Raw genomic sequence first — 21,574 nt, forward strand, 5'->3', positions numbered from 1 at the left:
CTTGAAAGAGGGACAAGTAGGTTAACAGCTGATAGCTGGATAATAGCCAAAATTCCAAAACATTTTAAAACTGAGAAAGCTGTAAAAATGTTACTATATCTGTACAATTTAAATCTTAGAAAATCACAAATCTATACTATGCACTTACAATCAATTGTAGACTACTAACTTGTTGAAGTCTTATTAGTTTTAATAACTGTAGGAGCAGTAATAAATCAGAAACTGTAAATGTACTTGTTTCTAAAACCATTTCAAACAGAGGAAATGAAGTTATGATAAAAATAGTTGTGTATGAATTCATCAGAAGTTTGGGTAAAATAAAAGCGTATTCATGGATTTCTCTAGAGCTCTATATCAGGGATTGGAAAGCCTTTACTTTAAAGAACTAGATAGTAAATACGTTTGCCTTTGTGGGCCATAGTACTGCAATTATCCGATTTTGTATGAAAGTAGCCATGGGAAATTAAAAATGAATGAATGAGCATGACTGTGTTCCATTCATTTTATTTACAAAAGCAGACAGTGTTACATGAAGCTCCTCTGCATAGTTTTCTGATTCCTGGTCTAGATTATCTACATGAAGTTGTAGGAGAAAAAGGGCCTGATAGAAAAAGACTTAGAATTCATAAAATTTATGAAATTGGCCAAAATTAATTCAAAGACATTGTTAGGGTTTGTTTGTTTGTTTGTTTTTTTTTTTTTTACCTGTACTCTTATTTAATTTTCAATAATATTTCAAGATGTAGTATTTTCATTTTACAAATAAAGATCCTTAACTCATTAGATATAGAAATTCACTTAGGGCCACAGAGCTATAGATGATTGGTCTATATTTGAAATCAGATTGTGTGAATCCAGTATGGTTGGTTAATGATGCCATAAAATTAAAACCACTGGGCATGGTCCCAATCTCTCTGCAAGACAGTTTCAGAAGTGAAATGGAGATACTAGACTTCACTTCAAAACATTCATCATCATTTAAATCCAAATTGTTATTAAAATGAGGCAATTCATGCTAAAATATTCATTTGATAAAATTATTTGAGAAGAGGAAGTTGACTTCCACAGCCAAAAGCTAGATGCTAAGGAAAAAAGATAATCTTTTCATGTTGGTAAATTTCTTTAGGATTTTAGGACTTAAAAAAGCTCAAACAGTAGGAGACTATCATTGACATAACTTCAAATGTACACAGCATTTCTCTCTCAAGAAATATATTCATGAATGTATATGAAATAATTGAGCTTAATAACAATTATTAAAAAGGGAGAAGCAATACCCAACAAGTAAGGATAAATAGTTCCTTTTTACTACATAAAGCAATTTTAGTTCATGTATATGGAACAAGTTTGATTGCTCTTGAGTTAGACTTCCCTTACAGTTCTAATACGTTATTAAATATTTACAAACTTTAAAAATATTAACTGTTATTGCTTACCTTGCTTTAGGCTAGCATAATTAACACCTGCATTTTAGTTCCACTTAAATTTTACTTATTAAACATTATTTGATGATGTTCATTTGGCCTATGTGTTTTAAAACTGTGCTATGTGTAACTTAATTAAATAGTTCAAAAAGTCAGTAGTTTTATTATCTCAAAGGGAAACCTGTTCAGTATGATTTGTAAGGACTGCATGGTAAGGCAAGGATGAGGGCACATTACTAAATGCTTTAGGCCTAAAGATACTTGTAATGCTGAGAATAAAATAACTTCAAGTTTGATATTATCCTTAAAGATGTTCTATTTTGACTACTCAACTGATAATTGCATGTTTTTGTTTGTTTGTTTGTTTGTTTGTTTTGCCAAATAGTCATTTAGGCTCTCCTAGTATACAACCAGTAAAATAAAACCATTTCCTTGTGATGTCATGTCAACTTTGGACAGGTCCCATTAATAGAAAATTTTCCTTATTTTGAACTGTATTTGTCTTCCAAATTTTTGGTACTTGTTGCCATGCCTATCATTTTTAGAACCTATAACATATTTACTCTTCTTATTTTCAAATTCTGAAATTCAAATCAGCTAAGGTGGTTTACTGCTCCCCATATAGCAAATAAATTTCCTTTAGAAACACTGCAGTTTTTAATTAACCTTTTAAAATGAATAACCCCTACTCAACTAACCACATTATTCTCACTAGTGCCAAAGTAGCAGAAATTATTTTGCATCTCCCTCAAAAACTTACAGAAACTGATCACTTTTCAATTTTTAAGTTTTCCTCCCATGACCTTTAAAATAAATCTTTGGTATTAAAGGTATGGAATTTTTTTTTTTTTAAAGATTTTATTTATTTATTTGACAGAGACACAGCGAGAGAGGGAACACAAGCAGGGGGAGTGGGAGAGGGAGAAGCAGGCTTTCCGCTGAGCAGAGAGCCCGACGAGGGGCTCGATCCCAGGACTCTGGGATCATGACCTGAGCCGAAGGCAGACGATTAACGACTGAGCCACCCAGGCACCCTGGGAATTTTTTTTTTTAAAGGACATGTTCAACAATAATTTCTCAAAATTTACAAAAATTAATTTACAAAAATTCTGGTGCCTTTAACACAAGGTCTATTGAAAATAATGTTGCTAATTATGTATTTTACAGGTTAAAGCACTGGGATTTCTTAACAACAGACAGCCCTGAAGCTCAAGCTATTTTAGCACACCTGAGGGCCAACACTGATGCTGTGTGTTTGCTATCTCACAAAAGGTAAGATTGGAAAAAAGTCAGTAAACCAGTGGGGGGATAGATTGCATATGGCTTTAGGAGGCTTTAATGAAGGTTTTGGCCTCTACCACAAGTAAGATGAAAACACATCAAAAAATTTCAAGCAAGTGAATGACTTACTATATTTTAAAAGGATCAATCTAGCATTTCAGTGTGTCCAGGCATGGAAGCCAGAGACCAGTTAAAAATGTATTACAATAATCCAGATAACAGAATATTATCTCTTGGACAAAAGTAGAAGCAGTGAAAGAAACACAAAATAGTTTTCAGTATTTGAGATGATAGAATTTGTAGGGTATTCAAAAACATTTTAAGAGAGTTCAGCTGAAAAAAAATGGATCTGAGAAATGGGGTGATATCTATAATATGGAATTAATGTTATGTTTTGTTCTGTATTTTTTGCTTAAAATGAGTTATAGTGTAACATGAGTGTATGGAGATGGTGATAATTAGTGGAGAGGGTGATGTTAATGATGTAAATGAAAAACCAAACAATTAATGGAGTGATAACCTTGAAAAGGATATTAAGAGACTACCAGATGCTGGGAACTAGTCTAGACAGTGAAGACATAACAGTAAAAAGACAAAGTTTCCACTTAATGGAATGGTAAATTGAAGATAAAGTTTAATAAAATAGGTAACTCAACATTCTAAATATACACTATCTTGGTTTAAAATGCTATAAAAATGTAGAGTTTAATTTGAAATGGTGCAAGTTTGCTTATTTATATAAGGTGATCAGGAAAGGTCTCACTGCTTGAGTAGAAGAGGAGACAGGATCCAGTGGACAAGTGGGAGTGGCTTTAGATATGGGTAGTCCACGCATTGAAATAGGAAAAGAAAAAGAAAGGTAACGACATAAGTTTATTAGTATCTCTGATGGTGAGAGTGTATACAGATTTTCTTCTAATTGTTTCTGTTACTTCAATAAAATAAACATCAGTGTTAAAAAGTTTGAGAAGTAAAAACCTTGTAAGGGGAGAGGAATGCAAATCCATCAAGACTGGTTAAGCCCTGGGTAGAAAATTTGAGACATACCTACTAGAACAAACTTGTTCTTTTTCTAATTGTTCTGGCTATTCTAGATCTTTGAATTATATGTAAATTTTAAAATCACCATTCAATTTCTACACACACACACACACACACATACACGTGCATGTGTGCACACAGGTACACACACACACATATACACAATGATGTGATTTTGGATGGGATTATATTGAACCTACAGTTTAATTTGACAACTAACATAATACTGTCTTTCAATTCATTCACATGGAGTGTCTCTCCATTTATTTATATTTTGGTGCTTTTTCATCAATTTTTATAGTTTTCATTGTATAATGCTTGCTCTTTGTTAAATTTACTCCTATTTTATTCTTTTTGATGCTGTTGTGAACCCAATTTTTAAATATTTATTATTACTTTATTGAATAGATTATTCAATGCTAGTATATAAAGATAAAACTGATTTTTTGTTTTGTTTATAGATCTTTTATCTCTTGATCTTTTAAAACTCATAAGTTTTATATTTTCCTTAGAATTTTCTCGGGTGCGTGGGTGGCTTAGTCAGTTAAGCATCCAGCTCTTGATTTCAGCTCAGATCATGAGATTAAGCCCCACGTTGGGCTCCACACTCAGCATGGAGTCTGCTTGGGATTCTCTCTCTGTCTCTGCCCCTCCTCTGCTCATGCTCTCTAATTAACTAAATAAAAAAAATCTTAAAATTTTCTATATACATGCTCATGTCCTCTGTGAATAACAGGACTTTTACTTTCCCTCTCCAATATGGATGAGCTTTCTTTCTTTTTATTGTCTTACTGCACAGCATAGGAACTTCGGGATAAGCCTAAAGTGGAGAGATTGAGTATCCTAGCTTTTCCTCTAGTCTTAACGAGAGAGTGTAAAATAATCACCATCAAGTATGGTCTTAGGTGTTGAATTTTGTTGATAACCATTTATCTGGTTAAAAAAAAAAAAGTTTCCTTATAGTCATTGTTTGCTAAGAGATTTCCTAGTGAATGAATGTTGAATATTGTTGAATGCTTGTTCTTCAACTTTAAGATGATTGTGTCCTTTTACTATGTGCATAATGTATGTATTATGGTAAAATAGTGAATTACATTGCTTGATTTTCAATTGATGAGTCAACTTTGCATTCACTAGCTGAATAAACTCATGGTCATGATGTGTAGCCCTGCATTTTATATTCTAAAACATTCTTAAGGAATTTTGTGTCTATGTTGATTAGGAATATTGGTCAGTAGTTTACTTGCCTTGTGAAGTCTTGTTTTACGGTCGGTGTAATCTTGATAGCAGAATGATTTGTAAGGTTTTTCCTCATGTTCTATTTTCCAACCAATTTGTATAAAGTTGTAATCTTGATAGCAGAATGATTTGTAAGGTTTTTCCTCATGTTCTATCTTCCAACCAATTTGTATAAAGTTTTACATTTTCTTCCTTAAAAATTTTGTAGAATCATTAGTGAATCCATCTCTAAATCAAGTTTTTCTTGTTGCACTTGTTATTGAAAAAAATAATTATGAGTTCAATTTAATAGATATAGGGAAACACATTACTTATTTATTCTCAAATGGAGTATGGTAGTTTGTGTCTTTCAAGGCATTTTTCCATTTTTTTTAATTTAAAAAATATATTGGCATAAAATTGTTCACAATATACTTATTGTCATTTATAATGTGTAGGAAATAAGGTGATGTTTCTTATATCATTCTGGATATTGGTAATTCTCTATTTTTTTCTGTTTAAAATTGTTGATGTCTGCTATTATTTCTTTCCATCTGATTTATTTTAAAATATTCTTCTTTTTTCTTAAGGTAGAAACTAAAGCATTTGATACGTGCATTCTTTTCTAATACAAGTATTCAGTGCTGTAATTCCCCCAACACTCTGCTCTAGCTGCGTTCCAGATAATTGTATACATTAAAATTTTTCTTTATTCTGTTCAAAATATACTTAATTTTCCTTGTAATTTATTCTTTGAAATCTGTTATTTAAAAGTGTTTTATTGATTCCTCAGATATATTTCAGTTATTATTCTCAAATTTGCATTTATCTTCTTTGAAGAATATACTTTTGAATAATTTAATTTTTAAAAAAATACTGGGAATTGTTTTATGGCCCATAATATGGTCTATCTTGTTTAACCTTTTTTTCTTGGTTTTATAGCAAAACCTATATTCTGTTGTTCTTAGGCAAAATGTTGAATAAAAGTCCATGAGGTTAACCAGGTTGATAGGTTCTATATATATCCTTGCTCACCATCTGTCTACTTTCAATATCAGCTGCGCAGAATGAGGTATTGAAATTTCCAACTATAATTGTGCATCTATTTCCCTGTTAAGTTCTAGCACTTTGCTTCATACTCTAATGTGTGAAATGAAATTTTCTTAAGGATGCCTCATTCTCCATGTACATGCCAGTGAGTATAAAGCTGTCATGCATTGAAGGAGGTTAAACAATCTTTTCCACCAAGAAAATGTCTTTTCTTGTAAAAATGTTTTTCTCAAATATAGTTAATAGTGTAATTATATTTACCCCCTTGGCAGTTAAGCATATGACTAACACTCTCAAAGGAAGTAAACCCCTTATATACCCCAAAATTGTTATCAAATTTTGGAAAGTATTATAAAGTTCTAGAATGTATTGATATGATGTTATGTGATTTATATGGTAATATAATAATTTATGTAACATTGAGTTTAAACATTCAAAATAATCTGATAGAACTGCAAGCCAAGAAAAAAGAAGGTACGTCAAGAGTATTCAGGCCCCTCAGTTAGTAGATGGGATTAGCAAACCAGACTATGATGGGCAGTAATTCCTTCCATCTTTCCAAAGCATGCCAAACTTGTTGAGTACCATTAACATAGAGATCCTAGGATGCTTCCTACCCTGCTGAAGACCAGATCAATGACATCTGAGAACAGAGATCATTGCGTGTGCTGGGTCTTAACAGTCTTAAATCCCTGGCCAGGATCCCTCAATATGTTCTGTGTCCTTTTAATACTTTTTCCTCCTGTTTCTTTATAGTTGCCACTGAGCTAAAGGAAATGAATAAATAAAATTTGTTATCATAGTGGAACAGATTTTTGTTTTAAAATGTTTATTGCTTTTCTAAAAAGAAACAATAAAATCTCTATATGTCCATATCTAAGTAGTAAACATTTCTGGCTATGATGGAATAACAAGAACGAGCTTTACCATCCAACCTTGAACAACTAGAAAACCACACTCATGTACCACACACACAAGTGTTTTCAGGTTTGAAATAACAAGGAGCGAAGGATAATAATTTTTGGGAGGAGGGAAACACAAGGGATGAACGCTGCTAGTGTCCATTTCATGCCTGGAACGTTTCGGGATGTGATTATTACAGGTAAACGTTCTCCATCAGAACCAGAGAGCAATGCTGAGTGGAAGAGATCAAATTTGAAGATCAGAGAGGTCAACAAGGTTAGGATTTGTGGGAGAGATTACTGGAAATGTGGAAGCTGCAGAGGAAGAGAAGGGGAGGGAGAGTGTGCACAAGAGCACACTCTGAAGAGATCCCCTTGGGTCCTTAGTCATGGACTCAGGTTCAGTGGCAAGGGAAAGAACCTACTTTATTATTTTTATTTTCTTTTAATTTTTTATTGTTATGTTAATCACCATACATTACATCATTAGTTTTTGATGTAGTGTTCCATGATTCATTGTTTGTGCATAACACCCAGTGCTCCATGCAGAACGTGCCCTCTTTAATACCCATCACCAGGCTAACCCATCCTCCCACCCCCCTCCCCTCTAGAACCCTCAGTTTGTTTTTCAGAGTCCATCGTCTCCCATGGTTCATCTCCTCCTCCGATTTCCCCCCGTTCATTCTTCTCCTCCTGCTATCTTCTTCTTCTTTTTTTTTTCTTAACATATATTGCATTATTTGTTTCAGAGGTACAGATCTGAGATTCAACAGTCTTGCACAATTCACAGTGCTTACCAGAGCATATACTCTCCCCAGTGTCTATCACCATGACCTCACTGATGTGAGGAATTCTTAATCTCAGGAAACAAACTGAGGGTTGCTGGAGTGGGGGGTGGGGTGGGAGGGATGGGGTGACTGGGTGAAGAACCTACTTTAGATGACACATTCTTTTTAGTTACTTAGTGGAAGAGGATATCATTAATCAGAAGAAGAAATCTCTGGGGGTGCCTGGGTGGCTCAGTTGGTTAGGTGTCCACCTTTGGCTCAGGTCATGATTCCAGGGTCCTGGGATTGAGCCCCACATCGGGCTCCCTGCTCAGCGGAGAGCCTGCTTCTCCCTCTGCTTGCTGTTCCCCCTGCTTGTGTTCTCTCTCTCTCTCTCTGTCTGTCCAGTAAATAAATTTATTTAATCTTAAAAAAAAAAAACAAAAAAAAACAAAGAAGAAAACCCTGGAAGAAGAGAGTCCAGCAGAGGAGGATGAGGTAAGATGTAACTATGTCATCTAGGTATCTGGAAATGCTATAGAACATGTAATTTAAAGAAAATGTAGAACCCAGGAAAGAGATCTGACCTAGAAAACATGGTCATGAAACTTTGGAAGTGGATTAAGAACTTGAAGGTGTGTTAAGTTCGGGGAAGAAAAAGGAAAAAAGAAAACAAAAGACAAGAAAAATGTCCAAGAATGAGGCATTCTGATTACATCTGTAAAGCAAACAACCTTGAAATGTTTTGCTTCATGATTTGCAGAAGTCAGTTCTTTTAAGAAGAGGAGAAAAAGACATTTTCCTAAATGGAGTTTTTCCTCAAAGTAGTATGTGTTCATCTTCAATAAGTCTACAAAGTTTGGCAATGTAAGTTCATGAGAATTTGTCTTGAATTAAGCTGGCCGTTCAGTATTTTTCCTCAGCTTACTGATATGCTTTAGTGAATTTTCCTTACTAAATCTTGTTTCCAAATTTCATTTTACAAAATTGTTTTTGCATATGTTTGAGAATTGCCAGTTGTATGACTTTGTATATGCCACTCTCCTACTCACAGACACAGCTAGAGCATAATTATAACCTATTAAGTTCTCATTTTTAACATATGTCAAACACTGGTAAACAGCAAGCCTGGAGTGAGGCAGTGGGATGCTGACTTTTCATAAATGACTCTTCCCTCAAAAGTAAAATATTTTTAGGAAGCACTGATAGAACATTGTCCATTGTGGGGCAATGCTACTTTGCTTTTGAAATTTTAAAACAAAAGGGTAGAGCAAAATGGTAATATAGGGATTTCTACTGCCTGTCTTTCCCAGAAACATTAATTTGAACAATCATGGGCACATGAAAATAGCTTCACAGGATCTATTCCAGGTGAGGGATTGTAGTACCTGGGTGAAGCACAGAAATAAAAAAAAAGACGCATTAAGGAGGGTAGGAAAATAGATTCACATTACCCCATCACCCCTTACCCAAACCCAGGCAGCCTGACAGAGAGAGAGAGACACCTGCCCCAAGGGAGGAAGAGAGTAAAATGAGAATCTGGCTTCACCATGGACCCCAGGACGAGGCCTACCCCCCAGCCTTAAATGACTACTGTAGGGCTCCCATGAAACTGGTTCCAGGTGCCTGATGACTCCCACAGCCCCAGGCAGTTCCTGAGACACCAGCTCCTGGTACTCTAAAGAATCTAGCTCTGGTGATACCAGGCTCATGGCTTGCCCCAGCACTGGCCAGCTCTTGTGTCCTAGATGTTTCCTGTGCCCGCAGGCTTCTGCAAACCCAGGTTCCCAGACAGGCCCAGAGCAAAGCTGACAAGCAACACTAGGCTCTTGACCCACCCCAGTTGCAAGGGCCCCTGGTATACCCTAATGTCTGGGCAGCCTCTGCAGCCTGAGCCCCCAGGATGTTTCCTTTAGTCCCAGGCTCCCCACCTACCCCACTGGTAGGTCACACCTACAGGCTGGCTTCTGAGGCTCCAGGTTACAGGCCACCTCCCCTAGGCTCAAGCGGTAGGCTCATTTCAATGTAAGGCAGCCCCTGTGGCTCCAGCCTGTAGGCCAGCTCCTGGGAAACCACACTCCAGCCCTCCCCAGTACCGGACCATCCCCCACAGGCCCAGACACAAGGCCCACCCGAATTATGCACTTTATAACTTTTTGCAATGTATGTAATTTACTGTGTTTACATTTATGAATTTTTTAATGTATAAAGAAAACTAAATATTGATTGATATCCAAATGAAAGAAGAAAACTGGTTCCATTTTATTGTTTTTACATTTCAGTTTATTAGAAAAAACTCATTATATTTAATTAATGTAATTAAAATCCTTCATTTAACACTGTGGTTAAGTTTCATGTCTTGACTTTAAATCCTAAAACCCCACATTCCTCAAAACATTTTATACCCTGAGATTGTTTTGGATGAAGTTTCACCATATTTATAGTGGGTTGAATGGTGACCCCTCAAAAGATACGTTCACATTCAAATGCCTGGAGGCTATGACTATGACCTTATTTGGATAAAGGCATTTTGCAGATATAATTAAGGACCTTGAGATGAATATATCCTGTGTTATCCTGGGGTGGTGTTATATCCAATGACAAGTTTTCTCATAACAGACTGGAAGAGGAAAAGACCATGTGAAGATAGAGGCAGAAAATGGAGTTATGCAGCCACAAGCCAAGGAACTCCTGGAACCACCAGAGGCTAGAAGAGACAAGAAAAAATTCTCCCTTAGAGCTTTGGGAGGAAACATGGTCCTGCAACTGATTTCAAGCTACTGGCCTCCAGAACTATGAGAAGAAGACTTCTGCTGCCACCACAGAGTTTATTGAAATTATTACAGCAGTCATAGGAAAGCAACATCATAGTTACAAAGTTTTCATTCCGTTTGTCTTTCATCCCTTGTCCTTTATGGAAAAATTACCTCCAATTTTTATTTCCAGTTATGTTGGATTAGGGAATACAGAAGAACAAATCTTCTTAGAACTTGAAAAGTAGGGATGAATTATGGGATCAAGATATTTTGAAAGAAGGAAATTAGTCCAACATTTTGGGTAGCTTGCTCCAGGAAACACGGATGAAAGAGAGGAGGAAGTAGCTGAGAGATTAAGTCAATGAATAGAACTTTTCAGTGTGTCATATATAGAGACATAAAAATTGGAGTTCAGATATTACCAAGTGAACGGATTCTTAGTAAAGACCATATATTTTCGGATTAGGACTCCAAGTGATACCCATTAAGATAAAGATATTAGAAATAGTAAGGCCTTCTGAGGGAACTAAAGCCAAGATTCAAAACATGTCAATTGCTACAGTGAGATTGAAGTGATCAGGGATTGCTAAAGTCTCTTACCTCCTGCCTAAAGCAATCCTAAATGTTTTCTAGAGAAAGCATGATCCTTGGCTAATTTTTTCTTCCATTTTACTATAATTATTAATCAGTCAAAAATAATCAGGGATATGAGATTATAAAATAACAGAAGAAGAAAACAAAAGAATGAGTAAAGAATTGATCTCAAAATGAACTTTGATAATGAATTTATCTGAGAGACTTAAAAAAACGTTGTCTTATGTGTTATGAAAGAAGGAGATTAAGAAAATCTGCAGAAATAGTAATAAGCAAAATTATATTCTAGAATTTATAAGCACAATATTCTAATTAAGAATATAATAGGTATGCTTAATAATTGATTAACTTCTACTGAAGAGTGATTACATAAAATGGAATATAGGTCAGATTAAAATATCCAGAATGGTCAAAAGTATCTCTATCTCTCTCTCTCTCTTTTTTTTTTTTTAGAGAGAGAGAGGGGGGCAGAAAAGGGGCAGAGGGAAAGAGAGAGAGAGTCTTTCTTTTTTTAAAGATTTATTTGTTTTATTTTTAGAGAGAGAGCAGGAGCAGGGGAGGGGCAGAGGAAGAGGGAGAGAATTTCAAGCAGACTCCCCAATGAGTGTGGACCCCCATGTGGGAGATCTCATGACCGTGAGATCATGACCTGAGCCAAAACCAAGAGTTAGACATTTAACTGACTGAGCCACCCAGGCGCCCCTCAAATGTCTCTTTTTTACATTCATACTACTCTTGATGTATGAAATCATAACAGTGTTGATCTTTGGTTTAGAGAATAAAGGGATTAACTGAGATAGAAGCTAGGGGCTTCTGGAATGTTAGGAATGGTCTGTGTGGTAGTAATGCAGTTTCTTTTTTATAATTTTTTATGCACCTTTATGTACTATTATCTATATGTGTGATAATTTGATTACAAAATTAAAATTAATCTTAAAAATATTCTATTTCCCCCTTTTCTCTTTATTTTAATAGCACCATCCAAACATTCCTGTGCTCTCTAAAAACTACTCTAAATCTCGTGCACCCTATCACAAACAGGATGAACTATATCAGAATTAAAATAAGAGTTTGTGCCTAACTCAGGATGGCCTGAAACCACTTCAACAATCAAGTCCAATGAAGTCAAGTTGTTGTCACCCAAGCAAAGTGACCGGTTTCGTTGCTTTAGCTACATACATACAACTAATCTTTTAATCAATCTTTCCTCTTCTAAAAAAAAAAAAAAAGTCAAGAATTGTGAAGAGAATGAGATTTTTACCCTATGAGTAAGCTAACAGGTTAGCCTGACATAGTTTCATAGATATTATTAGAAGAGGAGATCTCAGGGTCAGAAACAATATAGTTTATTCCTCACAATATAGCTTGCCCCGCTGCTGCATGCCATTCATATTTGCATACCTTTGCCCTGTTCCCAGTTCCCACAGGAATTTTTCCCACTGAGAAACCTCAGTGGATTTTGTACAAATAATAGGTTTGTATCACAGCTGAAGAATCCCAAACTCAGAAAAAAACACAATTTTGTAAGAATGTAGCTAGAAACCTGCCCAACTTTTACCCTTGAAGGGATGTGTTATCTTTGTTATCCCAGTCAGAAAAATGAATCTGTCCTCTGCCCTAGAAAGAAACCTACTTCTGTTATCCAAGGCTGTTTGTTACAAAAGTATCCTTGAAAAGATAGTCTGGAACAAATGTTTTTAAAAGATGTGTGGAAATCTCATGGAGAATTATTCCAAGAATAAATATACAGTATTTCTCCTCATCTATTTTTTTCTCTTTAGTCTCGTTATGTGTTTGGGAATCAATCTGACATAAAAATTCTTTACAAATAATGATTCAAAAATATATTTACCGAAGTATATCTTAATTGTTTATAAATATAACTCATGGACATAGGTTAATAATTATCAGATAAATTACAGGTCTCTAATAAAAACACAATCCTCTGTACCTTCTAGGCCTGTTGCTTAGCCTGGTGATGGGTATTAAAGAGGATACATACAGAATGGAGCATTGGGTGTTATATGCAAATAATGAATCAGGGAACACCACATCAAAAACTAATGATGCAATGTATGGTGATTAACATAATAAAAAAAATACACCCCCCCAAAAAAAGAAATACTAAAAAAAAAAACACACACACACACACAAAACTTTAAAGTCTGTGGCAAACTTTCTTTTTTTTTTTTAAGATTTATTTATTTATTTATTTTAGAGGGAGAGTAAGGGGAGGGGCAGAGAGAGAGAGAGGGAGAGAGGGAGAGAATCCTCAAGCAGACTCCCCACTGAGCACAGAGCCCCATCGCAGAGCTGGATCCCAAGACCCTGAGATCATGACTTGAGTGGAAAAATCAAAAGTCAGCTGCTTAACAAACTGAGCCACCCGGGCGCCCCATGGCAAGCTTCCTAATATCAATATATCCCCTTTTATTTTAAAATTTGTTTAATATTGATAATTTTTTAAATTATCAATTCAAAAATTTTAAGGAATAATCCACTGCCTGTTTGTCAATGTGATTAAATATCTAATTCTGCAACTTCTTTTATAGATATATGCCTTTTATTTTATCTTCTTTGTATGAGTTATTTTATAAATTTAGTTAATCCATTAGGTATCAGCATGAAAAAACAGTGTCAAGCACTGTTCTAAACATATCTAGGAACTTACTTAATGATAAAGTTACTATTATTGTACATATATGGAAGCCAAGGCCCAGAGAATCTGTCCAAGGTCATAGAGCTTGTAAATTGCAGATTTGAGTTTCAACCCCAATCAGTCTAGCTCCATGACTTGTACTCACATGTGCTCTGACATACTGCATGTATGTAAACATTTGTCCACTGCTGAGTTTGAGTCCGTTATTGACTTTTCTTCTTCTCACTCTTTATGCTGCTGAAGTTAATACTTGATCTTTCTTTTCCAGTTTGTTAGTTTTCTGTAAGCCTATTCCTATATTAATTCTCACATTATGTTCTAATTGATTTCTTTAAAAATTTACTTAACATTTTTTTTTTTCTCTTGTAGACTTCTCATAGCCCTCCCCCTTTCTGACTTTATCTAAACTCTTGACTCCCTGGTTGAGTGCAAACTTAGCTTCATAGTACTTCCCATGACTACTCTGTTGGGCCGAACTTCTTTAGCCTCTTAACATGTCTACTTCTTCTTCTATAGTTTCCTCATTTTGTGGGGGCACATTCTCCAAGTTTTCCTTAATTAAAAATGCCTCCAAGATGATGAGCTGTGGTTTGTTTTACAAATATAACTTTGTGGCATATACTTCAAAGATCCCTCATGCATCTTTTCTTATGTGCCAAACCTCTGTTCCTCGGTCATTTTTTTTTAATGTCTTGTTTTTTTTTTTAAGATTTTATTTATTTATTTGACAGAGAGAGGCACAGCGAGAGAGGGAACACAAGCAGGGGGAGTGGGAGAGGGAGAAGCAGGCTTCCTGCCGAGCAGGGAGCCCGATGTGGGGCTCGATCCCAGGACCCTGAGACCATGACCTGAGCCGAAGGCAGACGCTTAACGACTGAGCCACCCAGGCGCCCCTTTAATGTCTTGTTTTCATTTTCTAAAATATATATACACAAATAGTATACAAATATATAGCTTAATCTTCTCTACCAAGTGTCTAACAATCAACTAAACAAAATTTCTCAGGAAAACAGTGTAAATTTGAAATATCTAGATGTTTTTCTGTTGTAGGATTTTGAATTAAGGTGTCAGAGGAAAATAGGAAATATTTTATTGTGTGTTTTTATTTGGGTTTTTGCCCATCAATTGATTCAGCATTTTTCTTTTGACATTGGCATCATGGAATCATAGAGAAATGAGAAATGACTTAATGCACTTCTGGTACTTCGTAAGAGACATTAAACCACCAGAGAAATGGAGATATGTGAAGGTCAGAACAAACATCTTTCAATTTGATAATCTATTAATACTTACAGGGCTGGAAGAAACCATTAAATAAAGATATAAAAGTTTTTGAAAATGCCATTTGGTTTAGATGAGATTGCACTGACATGTACTTTCAAATGATACATGGACTCTTCTAGAAGTATTTATGAATGAGTTGTGAAATGTCATCATTTGCACATAAGGTTTTGTGCAATCTTTCAAATATTCAGTTTTTCCATTAAAATTAATTGGAATATCCAGACTCCACTTCCTGGGGTGGTAATATTTGATGTGTTATAGTTTACCTGCTTCTTAGTTGATAAAACAGATCTATCTCCCTATATAAAAACTGTTCTTGGATTTATTTTTATTTTAGTTTCAAACTACTAAGTCAGTGTCAGTCTATGGGTGCAGGATTTGAGAAATAGGCTTTTTGGGGGCACTTTAGAAAATGATGCATGGGTAGTATAGACATTAAATTTGAATTGTCTTGTAACCAATTATCTTCTGAGGAAACATAAACTATGAAACGTACTGAATGTCATTAAGTCTGTTTTCACTGAAGATTCGTCTTATCCTCAATAGCACATAAAAATAATACTTGTGAGTGTCTTCCTTAGACAAGGGACTTTATAAATATTAAGTCATTTAATCCTCACAACTCTTGTAAATACAGATTATTGTCACCACTTAAAAATATTTATACAGGGGCGCCTGGGTGGCTCAGCCGTTAAGCGTTTGCCTTCGGCTCAGGTCATGGTCCCAGTATCCTGGGATCGAGCCCCACATCAGGCTCCCTGCTCAGCGGGAAGCCTGCTTCTCCCTCTCCCACTCCCCCTGCTTGTGTTCCCTCTCTCGCTGTGTCTCTCTCTGTCAAATAAATAAATAAAATCTTTAAAAAAAAAAATATTTATACAAACACTGATGTTCAGACAGTAGATGTAACTTACCAAGTTCAGATGCCTGTGAAGTCAGGGAGGGAAAATTTAAAACTCTGTCTGTAAATCCAATCCCATGCGATTTTCACAGCTCTGCGTAATAATAACATTATGTGCTTTAGACATCTTAAAAGATTTCATTTTTCAATGTTTAGCACAATGCGGTGACATGGTATTCATTAAATACATGCTGATTGGATTTTTTTTTTTTTTAAAGATTTTATTTATTTATTTGACAGAGAGAGACAGCGAGAGAGGGAACACAAGCAGGGGGAGTGGGAGAGGGAGAAGCAGGCTTCCCGCAGAGCAGGGAGCCCGATGTGGGGCTCGATCCCAGGATCCCGGGATCATGACCCCAGCCGAAGGCAGACGCTTAACGAATGAGCCACCCAGGCGCCCCCTGACTGGATGTTTTAAAAGGTAATCATTCTGAGATCTTCACTGATTTCACAATGTTCAGTACTTATTATGGGCCAGGTACTGTTGTTACTTAATCCTTATTGTATTTAATTCTTGTATCAACACTGAAAAGTGAGACTTAATTTAAAAAAGAAAATGACTTAACTATTTTTTATTTTACATTGCATGAAATGAAGCCTAGAAATTTTAAATATTTTAATTTATTCAGTGTACAATGTAAATTCTGGATATTGTGCTAAGACTCAGGCATATATTTAAAAAAAATGATTATGTCCTCTGCCCATATCAATCCTACAGTTGAGTAAAGAAGAAGGGCATTATTTTTAAAATCATATGAGTAAATTTAAAATGGCAACCTGTCTACATTCTTTGAAGCAAATGCTGGTTGTGCTCTAAATGTCAGTAATAGGGGTGCCTGGGTGGCTCAGTTGGTTAAACTCAGGTCATGATCCCAGGGTCCTGGGATCGAGCCCCGCATCAGGCTCTCTGCTCCGCGGGAAGCCTGCTTCTCCCTCTCCCACTCCACCTGCTTGTGTTTCCTCTCTCGTTGTGTCTCTTTCTGTCAAATAAATAAATAAAATCTTTAAAAAAAGTCAGTAATAAGGGATTTAACCTAACTTAGGTTTTGCCCGTATATCCTGGTACTTCTGAAAAACTGGTTTGTGACTTTCCTCGATTTTCCAAATCCTTTTTCTGGACCTACTTTTCCAGCTTGTTCACAAAATAGGCAATACATGATTTTTATAATAAATTTCTCATTCCATAAAACTGCTTCCCTGATTCAAACCTGTATATATATGATGCCCAAATATTCCTGCAGCTTACTTACTAACATAGAAGGAAAAACAAAACAAAAAACCTTACCTCTCTAATTGATATAATAATATCAATCTCATTTTCATTCGCAATGTCAATCAATCTCCATGAGTTCTCCCTCACTAACTTGACTCTAGCTACAAAGGCCTCTCCTCCCGCATCCACCCCTCCCCTCTCTAAGGCCTTAAACATTTTCTGTCTCCGGTGTTTTGAATTTACTCTTCTGTTCCCTAGAATATTTTCCTTGAGAGCCTACAAATATCTGACAAAAACCTCTGGGTTGATCTCTAGGAGCTGATAGCATCCCTGGCCCTCTTATAGATAGTAAGAAAACAAGGACTCCAGTCCTACAAATGCAATAACTGAATTCTGTCACTAACTTGAATGATCTTAGAAAAAGACCTCTAGCCTCAGGTTAGAACTAACAACCAAGCTGGTAATTTGATCTCAGTCTTATGAGATCTAAACAGAAGACACACTGAAGCTGTGCTCAGACTCCTGACCTATAGAACTTATGAGATAATAAATGGGTGTTTTCTGAACCCACCAAGTTGTTGAAAAAAAATGTTATACAGCAATAGGAAACTATTAGAAACACAAAATCGTCACATTTATTTTCTTTCACCATTTTAGGTGAAATAGTTCAAATAATTGCTGTAGAAGTCAATGCAAAAGCTAAATTCCTGTTTTTACATTGAAGACCTTGTGTCTTTGCATTAAAAATAATTGTAATTAAAAAAAATAATTGTAATTATTTCCTTTCATTTTCGTCCTATTTCCTTGCAATATTAGGTGAATTTGACAGATGGGTATTGATCTCTTTTTTTGTTAAAAGGATTATCCAGATAGAAAGTTAAAGTCCCTTTGGGGTGTCTGGCTGGCTCAGTCCATAGAGCTTGTGACTCTCGATCTCAGGATTTTGAGACTGAGCCCTATGTCAGGCATAGAGATTACTTAAAAAAAAAAAAAAAAAAAAAAAAAGACTTTTTTGCTCTACCAGATAACTTACTTTCAGGAAGTTACTATGTTGTTCATGCCACTGCAAATTTCCAACCACCAGGCTGACATACTTCAGATGGTAAGCGTGACATATAGACTACATATGACATCTCTTGTAGATGTTTAGTGTTGAGTCAGATTCTCAAATCCAATCAATTCAAGGGCACTTACAAACAAACTAACACTTACTCAATTTACAAGGCAGAAAGTTTAACTTCATACTATATCAAATTAACTAAGTTTAATGCCATCTTGCAAAGCTTCTTCCTGGTCACTTATATCAGGTAATAGCTCCTCCTTAAAAAATGTGTCTTTCAAATAACTGATGACTTTAAGGTTTCAGAGGAAAGTATCTCTGTCTTACTCAGTTTTGTACTGCTATTTTCCTTAGCAGAGTAGATATAGTTGTGTTCAACAAAGTCTAGTTGAATTAATGAGTGAACTGATCAATTATTTTAAATAGTTGAATATTTTTTTTTAAGAATTACATTTTTACTTTGCATTAACAAGAGAAAAATCCCACAAGACTGGTATCGGCAAATATAAATTACTCAGTTACTATATCTTCACAACATTTTGTTGGTCTCTTGGTTCCTATTTGCTTAGGCATATGAAGAATCAGTGAGTTCTGTATGTGTGTTTGAATATTTTATTTGGGTACAAAATTATTGTTAAATATATTTTGTATGTATTTGTAAAATATATTTTTTCAATAAAAATTTTCATGTGTCCTAGTATTTTTTTAAACACTTGAAAATATGTAGGTACCTGGGTGGCTCAGTAGGTTAAGCATCTGACTTTTGGTTTTCGGCTCAGGTCACGATCTCATGAGTGGTGGGATGGAGCTCTGCATTGGACTCTGCGTTCAGTGGGGAGTCTGCTTAAAGATTCCCTCTGCCACTCCCCCCGCATGAATAAATAAATCTTTAAAAAATAATAAATAAATAAAATAATTTTTAAAAAACTTGAAAATAAGTGACATTATCAAATATATGAAATTATCATAATATATGAGAACAATTATAAAATTTAGTGTGAGCCTTTATGCTTACTGCTATTTTGTATCACTCACTAAAAAAACACTGAATTATTCTGTTGAAAAAATAGTAACATTAAAATCAAAAGTATTTATTGAGGATCTTTTTTAAGTACTAGGCAATATTCTATAAAAGGACCAAGGATAAATTGATAATTACAGATCCCTTTGGAGTTACACAGAAAACTAGGCAGAGAGAGAGAGACAGATAAAGAGAAAGAGAAAGAGGAAATGTATATATTTATGGAGGCTTTTCAGTGCTATGTAGAAATTGAGAGGAAGACATATGGAGAGAGAAAGATTGAAGGGTATAATTTTCAATAGAAAGGGGTCAGATATGTCATTGAGAAGGTGACATTGAGTAAGGCTTCAAGGACATGAGAAAGTGCAGCATGTGGATATCTGATGAAGGATATTCCAAGCAAAGGGCACAATAAAGGTAGATATCTATCCCATGACTGTTGAGCCAGGTAACAGGAGCCAGATCTCATAGGCCCTACGGGCCATTGGAAACTCATAGGCATTTTGCTATGTGGAGATGGAAGTCACTGAAAGTTTTCACAATAGAAATGAAAGCAAAGTTCACAGGCACAGATGGGATGATGGAAGATTGTGGTTCTTTTCTGATAATTCAGTTTACTCAGTAAAATAAAAAGAAAGGGAATGGCTAGGTCTGAGCATGGAGAGAAGTGTTGATGCTTGGAGGGAAAGTAATAGATTAACAGGATGAGTAATGACTCACTTTACATAAATTATCATTCAGGTGACACCAATTACTATGGTCCTGTGTATTTCACAAGTCAGATTCCCCTGTATTGAAGGACTAAGAAAAAAAGGCTTTAGTGAAGAAACTTACAAATCAGGGGTAGTAAAATAGAGATGACTTAGGTCTTAGACTCTCCTTATAATCAGAAAGACATAAGCCAGGGTCAGGGTGTGCTGATGGTCAAAGGCATGGGTTTGCATTCCAGAAAAAGAAACCCAGCCTCTGGTTCCTTTCCTTTCTTTATTTAGTTCAAAAGGACAGTGACTTTGTCAGGGAGGACAAATGTACTAATGAAGCAACTAAAGCTTTAGTTTAGGTGACAGCTGCCCTGCTTTCTATGGACCTAGGAATCTGTTGGGAGTTGGATTTAGGTACACACAATGGGGACAAGTCACTAGTCGTGTGGGAAACTAGCTTGGGGGTTGCCCTTTTTTTTGCTGGGAGAATTGAAGTGCTTCCAGCTAGTTCCTTGTCCAGGCAGTCCAGATAAATGTCCATGGTCATATTAGGGCAGCCCTACATGTCATATCACACTAAATAGTGAGACCATGACATATTAAAAAGATATGAACTAAAATGTCAATAGTTAAATGACAATCCATTGAGAATAAAATCCTGTGAGCTCATTTAATCATTTCAGTCCAAGATTGTTCCAAAGGTGAGTCAGTACAAACAGAACATAAGTAATTATAAGTAAACGGATCCTTTTAATATCTCAAATAAGTGATTTAAGCACTAAAGGTATTCATTATTTAAATAAATATGAACCAAAACTTATCAGTACACATGAAAGAAAAGGAAATGGAAAGATACTGACAACAAAGCAAATACATAATTTTACATATAGAAAATTTGCTGAGAATAAAATAATGTGTAGGGTAGAACACAGCATAAAATAGGATTAATAGAATTTAAAAACCAAGGGTAAATGAGAGACTAGGCATAAATGACATCAAATTCTCAAAGGCTACTGTAATTGTACAGCAAAATGAAATGATAAACTATAAAGCAAGGGATTTGCAAGAAGAAATCCTTTTCATTGATCTATTCCATTTTAATTTCAGGAAGAACCTTTTTGATCTGTTTTATATTCTTTTAAAATATTTAACTGCACCCTGGGTTATAAAGCTGATGTTCAAGAGGAATCAGAAAGAAGGAAAGTTCTGTTAAAGAAATATTAAAGAACAATTGCACTTGCTCTCTCTCTCTCTATATATATCCCTTTCTTTCGTTCCCTCCACCCTTCCTTTCCTTCTTTTCTTCCTCCTATCTTTACTTCTTTACCTTTAAAATATTTTAGTAAGCTTTGCCATTATTTTTCCAGGTATGCAGACATGTTATGTGTTCCCTTTCCTATTGCAATATTTTTTGGTGACTAAATGGTAATGTAAACATTTTTTATACTCAATAAAATTACAGAAGAAAATCACTTTGATTATATCCCTAACATCTTTGTTGAAAGATAATTGTTTTAACAAAGTAAATATAGTCACTTGAACTGCAAAAGAAAAAAAAGAAAAAATCCAAGGAACAAAAGACTTCAGAAAAAATGTAAAACTTTTGTAAAGATAATTATTTACTTGGAATTCTGTAAGCTTTCACTTTTGTGTCCTCCATATTAAAATATCTGATAAAATAATTTGGACAGTGGCATTATAAATA

At 35.2% G+C, this 21,574-nt stretch overlaps 1 long non-coding RNA gene across 1 annotated transcript in view; it reads left to right on the forward strand.

Annotated features, from left to right (window-relative positions):
* LOC118546092 (uncharacterized) overlaps positions 1-21,574 on the forward strand; it is a 192,669-nt gene that overhangs the window by 32,841 nt on the left and 138,254 nt on the right. The window contains exon 2 of the long non-coding RNA XR_004922433.2: positions 2,592-2,696. This is a non-coding gene — a long non-coding RNA (uncharacterized LOC118546092). The remainder of the gene's footprint in view (positions 1-2,591; positions 2,697-21,574) is intronic.

Source organism: Halichoerus grypus, chromosome 2 (assembly GCF_964656455.1).
Source record: "Halichoerus grypus chromosome 2, mHalGry1.hap1.1, whole genome shotgun sequence".
Lineage (NCBI taxonomy): Eukaryota > Metazoa > Chordata > Mammalia > Carnivora > Phocidae > Halichoerus > Halichoerus grypus.